The sequence below is a fragment of the Microtus pennsylvanicus genome, chromosome 5 (assembly GCF_037038515.1).
Source record: "Microtus pennsylvanicus isolate mMicPen1 chromosome 5, mMicPen1.hap1, whole genome shotgun sequence".
NCBI classification, from domain to species: Eukaryota; Metazoa; Chordata; class Mammalia; order Rodentia; family Cricetidae; genus Microtus; species Microtus pennsylvanicus.
Window position 1 is genome coordinate 6,981,315 of NC_134583.1, and position 7,313 is coordinate 6,988,627.

General features: G+C 40.4%; 1 non-coding gene across 1 annotated transcript; it reads right to left on the minus strand.

The window, feature by feature from the left end:
* Positions 1–3,276: 3,276 nt before the first annotated feature.
* On the minus strand, positions 3,277–3,383 carry LOC142851497 (U6 spliceosomal RNA). Its single transcript, XR_012910810.1, has one exon. It is a non-coding gene; the product is annotated as a U6 spliceosomal RNA (small nuclear RNA).
* Between the last annotated feature and the right edge of the window lie 3,930 nt (positions 3,384–7,313).

The following is a 7,313-nucleotide window of genomic DNA, read 5'->3' on the forward strand; positions in this document are numbered from 1 at the left end:
TCAGACTGATATTGAGGTCTTTAATCCATTTGGACTTGAGTTTTGTGCATGGTGATAGATATGGATCTATTTTCATTCTTCTACAGGTTGACATCCAGTTTTGCCAGCACAATTTGTTGAAGATGCTCTCTTTTTTCCATTGTATACTTTTAGCTCCTTTATCGAAAATCAGGTGTTCATAGGTTTGTGGGTTAATGTCAGGGTCTTCTATTCGATTCCATTGGTCGACTTCTCTGTTTTTATGCCAATACCAAGCTGTTTTCAATACTGTAGCTCTGTAATAGAGTTTGAAGTCAGGGATGGTAATGCCTCCAGACAATCCTTTATTGTATAAGATTGTTTTGGCTATCCTGGGTTTTTTGTTTTTCCATATAAAGTTGATTATTGTCTTCTCCAGATCTGTGAAGAATTTTGATGGGATTTTGATGGGGATTGCATTGAATCTATAGATTGCTTTTGGTAGAATTGCCATTTTTACTATGTTGATCCTCCCAATCCAGGAGCAAGGAAGATCTTTCCATTTTCTGGTGTCCTCTTCAATTTCTTTCTTCAAAGACTGAAAGTTCTTGTCAAATAGATCTTTCACATCCTTGGTCAGAGTTACCCCAAGATATTTTATGCTATTTGTGGCTATCGTGAAAGGTGATGCTTCTCTAATTTCCCTCTCTGTTTCCTTATCCTTAGTGTATAGGAAGGCCACTGATTTTTTGGAGTTGATCTTGTATCCTGGCACATTACTAAAGGTATTTATCAGCTGTAGGAGTTCTTTGGTAGAGTTTTTGGGGTCGCTTATGTATACTATCATATCATCTGCAAATAACGAGAGCTTAACTTCTTCTTTTCCGATACGAATCCCCTTGATCCCTTTATGTTGTCTTATTGCTATTGCTAGAACTTCAAGCACTATCTTGAAGAGGTATGGAGAGAGTGGACAGCCTTGTCGTCTTCCTGATTTTAGTGGGATGGCTTTGAGTTTTTCTCCATTTAATTTAATGTTAGCTGACGGCTTGCTGTAAATGGCTTTTATTATATTTAGGTATGACCCTTGTATCACTAATCTCTCCAAGACTTTTATCATAAAGGGGTGTTGAATTTTGTCAAATGCTTTTTCAGCATCTAATGAAATGATCATATGGTTTTTTTCTTTCAGTTTACTTATATGGTGGATTACATTGATAGATTTGCGTATGTTGAACCAGCCCTGCATCTCTGGGATGAAGCCTTCTTGATCATAATGGATAATTTTTCTAATGTGTTCTTGGATTCGGTTTGCCACTATTTTATTGAGAATTTTTGCGTCGATATTCATGAGTGAGATAGGCCTGTAATTTTCTTTCTTGGTTGGGTCTTTGTGTGGTTTTGGTATCAGGGTAACTATAGCTTCATAAAAGGAATTTGGCAATGACTCTTCTGTTTCTATATTGTGAAATACATTAAGGAGTATAGGTATTAGCTCTTCTTGGAAGTTCTGGTAGAATTCTGCATTGAAACCATCTGGTCCTGGGCTTTTTTTGGAAGGTAGATTTTTGATAACGGTTTCTAGCTCTTCGCGACTAACAGGTCTATTTAGATCGTTCACCTGGTCTTGGTTTAGCTTTGGTATGTGGTACTTATCTAAAAAAATGTCCATTTCTTTTGCATTTTCTAGTTTTGTGGCATACAGGCTTTTGTAGTAAGATCTAATGAGTCTCTGAATTTCCCCTGTGTCTGTGGTTATGTCCCCCTTTTCATTTCTGATCTTATTTATTTGCGTGTTCTCTCTCTGTCGTTTAATTAGTTTGGATAGGGGTTTGTCGATCTTGTTGATTTTCTCCAAGAACCAACTTTTTGTTTCATTGATTCTTTGGACTGTTTTCTGCGTTTCTATTTTGTTGATTTCTGCCCTCAGTTTGATTATTTCCAGTCTTCTACTCCTCCTGGGCGCATCTGCTTCTTTTTTTTCTAAAGCTTTCAGGTGTGCTGTTAAGTCTCCGATGTATGCTTTCTCTGTTTTCTTTAAGTGGGCACTTAGTGCTATGAACTTTCCTCTTAGCACTGCTTTCATCGTGTCCCATAGGTTTGAGTATGTTGTCCCTTTATTTTCATTAAATTCAAGGAAGACTTTAATTTCTTTCTTGATTTCTTCCTTGACCCAGGTGTGGTTCAGTAGTTGACTGTTCAGTTTCCATGAGTTTGTCGGCTTTCTGGAGGTAGGATTGTTGTTGAATTCTAACTTTAATCCGTGGTGATCTGATAAGACACAGGTGGACACTGATATTTTTTGTATCTGTGGAGGTTTCCTTTGTTTCCGAGTATGTGGTCAATTTTCGAGAAGGTTCCATGGGCTGCAGAGAAGAAGGTATATTCTTTCCTATTTGGGTGGAATGTTCTATAGATGTCTGTTAAGTCCATTTGCTTCATTACCTCCAGTAGTTCTCTTACTTCTCTATTAGGTTTCTGTCTGATTGACCTGTCCATTGCTGAGAGAGGTGTATTGAAGTCTCCTACTACTAGTGTGTGTGGTTTGATGTCTGCCTTGAGTTTTAGTAATATTTCTTTTACATACGTGGGTGCTTTTATATTAGGGGCATAAATATTCAGGATTGAGACGTCATCCTGACAAATTGTTCCTGTTATGAGTATAAAGTGTCCATCTCGATCTCTTCTGATTGATTTTAGTTTGAAGTCAGTTTTGTTAGAAATTAATATGGCCACACCTGCTTTTTTCTTAGGACCATTTGCTTGAAAGACCTTTTCCCAGCCCTTTACTCTGAGTAGATGCCTGTCTTTGTGGTTGAGATGTGTTTCTTGCAAACAGCAGAATGTTGGATCCTGTTTTAGTATCCAATCTCTTAGCCTATGCCTTTTTATAGGTGAATTGAGACCATTAATATTAAGTGATACTAATGACCAGTGGTTGTTTACGCCGGATATTCTTATTGGTTTTGGAAGTAGAATTTGTGTGTCTCCCTTCTTTGAGTTGTGCTAGTGAAGGGTCACTAGATACCTGAGTTATTGTAGGCAGTGTTGGCAATGTTGGATTCATTGGGTTGCAGTTTTCCTTCTATTACTTTCTGTAGGGCTGGATTCGTGGCTACGTATTGTTTAAATTTGTTTTTATCCTGGAATGTCTTGATTTCTCCATTTATAGTGAACGAAAGCTTGGCTGGGTATAGTAGTCTGGGCTTGCATCCATGGTCTCTTAGCTTCTGCAGTACTTCTATCCAGGACCTTCTGGCTTTCATTGTTTCCATAGAGAAATCAGGTGTAAGTCTGATCGGTTTACCTTTATAAGTTAAAAATATGGAACGCTTCACGAATTTGCGTGTCATCCTTGCGCAGGGGCCATGCTAATCTTCTCTGTATCGTTCCAATTTTAGTATATGTGCTGCCGAAGCGAGCACCTAATCAATATTAATTATAGAAATGGACGCCTTCCTTTCCCTGTTCTCACATAAAAGGATCCCCATGATAGGACTGCCAAGGAGGCTCCTGTCACATTGTGAATGCAGTCACCAATTTATTGCCTCTCAAGGATGTTTAGGTTATCCATCCGCAATGCTGTCACACTCCAAGATGAAACCGGAAATAAACTCTATTTGTGATAACTCTATGAAGTCTTTTCAGTTCAGAAATATTCACAATTAGACATAGATTTTTTAAGTGGCAAATACAAGGATCTTTAGTTACCTTACAAAGGATTCCCCCGATTTCTTAGATTCATATTGGAGACTCCCAGACAGAAATAACATAAAGAATATTAGAAATATTAGCTAAATAAGACTTTCTCCAGCTAAATCTCTATAATGTGTTCATCTCCTCATTCCTTTTGAAATGCGGCCAACTGCTCAGAGGAGTTGGGTCTCCATTTCACCTGACTGTAATACAGTGTAGCTTTAACCAAGATATCACAATCAGCCAAACTGAAGGTGAATTCTTTAAGATTTGCTTGCAATCCCCTCTAGAGCCAAGTCTCTTGCCAGGTGTCCACGGGGATGTCCCTAGCTAGGTCCTTGGGCAGCAGAGCAGAGGATGCCTGAACTGTCCTTGCCCCACTATCACACTGATGATTATCTCGAATATCACCATAGAATCTTCTTCCGGCAACAGATGGAGATAGAGACAGAGGCCCTTATCAGAGCAACAGACTGAGCTAAAGGGGTTAAATCAGCTCCCTTTAGAGGGCGGGGTTTGCCTCAGGCGAATCCATGCCAATAAAAGGTGCTCGGAGAGGCGGCTCGTCCCTTTTGTTCCTCGCTACCTGTGCTACGCTGGAACTTTGGTTCAGTAAGTTTAACAATAAACTGGTAAATATTCTTTGATATCTGCATTGCCTTTATTTTGTGCCGGTACATCTGGCGCCCAACGTGGGGCTTTGCCGAGAACCGGCCCCGAATTGGAGTCTCTTGCACCCCGAGCCGCTGCAGCGGTCTCTCTGGGCGCACGCTAAAACGGCTGAGATTCTGAGCGGCTCGATTTTCCCTGCTGCTTGTTAGAGTATCAAGCAGTGAGTTTGATTCGACAGAGCCTTTTTAACAGCGCCTAAGCTTCTGTTTCGAGATTTCCCGTGCGCAACCGCCCTCCGGCGCGCGCGCTGCCTGTGTCTGCTCCCCCTCCCACCCCCACCGCCGCCAGCGCTCAGGTCACGTGACAGCGGCCTGAGAGCCCCGGCAAAAAATACTTATCAGCTTGGTGTCTGTTTCAATTTTGTTTTTGAGTCCTTTTATTTCAGATTTAGGACACGTGGATTCAACTGGGCTCTTTCGCCACCACTGGCAGGAACCAGTTATTACAGGTAAGAGAACTTTTTCTTTTCTAAATAATGTCTGACAACGTGACCTCAGCCTATTTCAATAGTTCTTTTGAATGCACCATTTGGGAGATCTTACAAGAGGTGTCTACCACACCACATATATGGATATTCCTGGGATTCTTAATTTTCCTTAGCACTATTTGGTTTGATAATAGGAAAATGATCAAATCTCTTAAGGCAGAGGTTGAACGTTTAAAAACTATTGAGAATGACAACAATCTTCTCAAGAATCAGTTTGAAGTTCTCCAGGAAGAAAACAAATCTTTGTTTAACATGACTCGGTTAACTGAGCAAAATCTAAAAAAAGTACAGGTTGATGTTAAGGAGAAATTCATTACTATGGAAGAAGGAACAGCTGAATTGGATCGTAAGTTTCAGCAGTCCCTTTCTGATGTTAAGGAGAAATTCATTACTATGGAAGAAGGAACAGCTGAATTAGATCGTAAGTTTCAGCAGTCCCTTTCTGTAGGAACTGAAACGTTAACTGAGAGAATCAAAACTGCTGAATATGACAATCGAATTTTGTCTAAAGCGTATGACAGATTGGCGGAAAGATTGTCAATACAAGAAGGCACGGTTTATGCCATAAAAATTATGTCCAAAGATGACAAGTTATCTCTACTGGACAAATTTCATACTCTAGAATCCTCAATGAAGGCTTTAGAACATAATTCTGGGCAGGAGATTCAGACATTACAAAAAGCAATGGTGAATAGAATTGAAAAGATTGAGGAATTTCTAAATTCTGAAGAAGAAGAGCAAAGGGTAGAAAGGCAAATTTTAACTACATCTGTGGATAAATCCCTCCGGGACAATTTTCACAAAGCTCTACCTACAGCTCTACATGCCTTTCCTGTAATAACAACAGAAAAGGTGGTTGGTTCCAGAAACCCTAGGGTCATCAAGGAAGATACATGGGAGCCTGTCCGTATGAATGATCTCAAAGAAATTAAACAGGCCATCATGTCTTTTGGGATGCACTCCCCTTTTGTTAAAGAGATGCTAAAATCTTGGGCCACAACAAGCAAAGCAACCCCCTTGGACTGGCTCCAGCTGAGCTCCGCGGTCCTTGAGAGTGGACCGCACTTAAAATGGAAATGCTTATTCAGGCAAGAGGCTAGACTTTTAGAACAGCAGGAAAAGGCGAAGGGAATTGACGTTTCCCTAGATAAAATTCTAGGTGAAGGGCTCTTTTCAGACCCTCAGGAACAAGCTAATTTGGATGAAAACATACTTTCTATGTGTACTACAGCAGCCTTAAGGGCTTGGGACAGAGTACAAGACCCAGGACAGAGAATGGAATCATTTGTCACAGTTAAACAGGGTCAGAGAGAACCCTTCAGTGACTTTTTACAAAGATTAACTAAGGCTGTACAAATGGGGATACCTGACCCAGAAGCAAGACGTATAATAATTGAGTCTTTGGCTTACGAAAATGCTAATGTGGAATGCAAAAGGATCTTGAGGCCTTTAATGTTCAGATCAGCGTCCTTGGAAGAATGGGTCTTGCATACACTAGATGTTGACACATTTGACTATGGCACTGAAGCATGGGTAGAAGAAGCAATTTCCAATGGTAAAAGGAGACACCAGAATACCAAATGTTTTAATTGTGGCAAAATGGGTCATATGAAAAGGAATTGTAAACAACGGGTTTTCAGAAATAATAATAATGCGTCTTCTAAAAATAACAGGAATAGAAGGAATCAGCCTTCAGGTTTATGTAGAAGATGTGGGAAGGGCAGACATTGGACGAATGAATGCAGGTCTACAAGAGATAGACAAGGCAACCTGATACAGACGGGAAACGTGAGAGGGGGGGCCTCTCAGGCCCCCATGGCAAACATGGTTCAGACATTCCCAGTTTCTGCAGAGAACATGCCTCGTCAGGACAATTAGAAAGCCACATGCCTACTGTTACAAGCAATAGTAATCAGAAAGATGAGTTACGTGTGTTTTGGCAAACTTCTATAAATGATCAAAGACCTAAGCTGAGAGTGTGTGTAAATGGCATTTTTATTACTGGCCTACTGGACACAGGTGCTGATGTAAGTATCATTACCCCAGAATCTTGGCATCCATATTGGCCTCTTCAGAATGTAAATGTTCAGCTCCTGGGAATTGGAACCCTATCTCGAGTAAGGCAGAGCACGAGATGGGTTGAATGTATAGGGCCTGAGGGACAAATAGGAAAATTAAGGCCTTATGTAGCCAATATTGCAATGAATTTATGGGGTCGTGACCTATTACAACAATGGAATACTCAAATTAACATTCCTGCTACTTCTAGAGCCCATATTTCTGAAAGGAATATTAAAAGTTATTACAAAAGGACAAAACCGGCCATTAGGGCTGTGCAGGAACAAGCAATTGATGTCCCTTCAGAAATACCAACAGCCTTGCCTCTAAAATGGTTGACTGAGAAACCAATATGGACAAAGCAATGGCCTTTAGCTGAGGAAAAGCTACAGGCTTTAGAACAGCTGGTACAAGAGCAACTAGATGCTGGACATATAGAAGA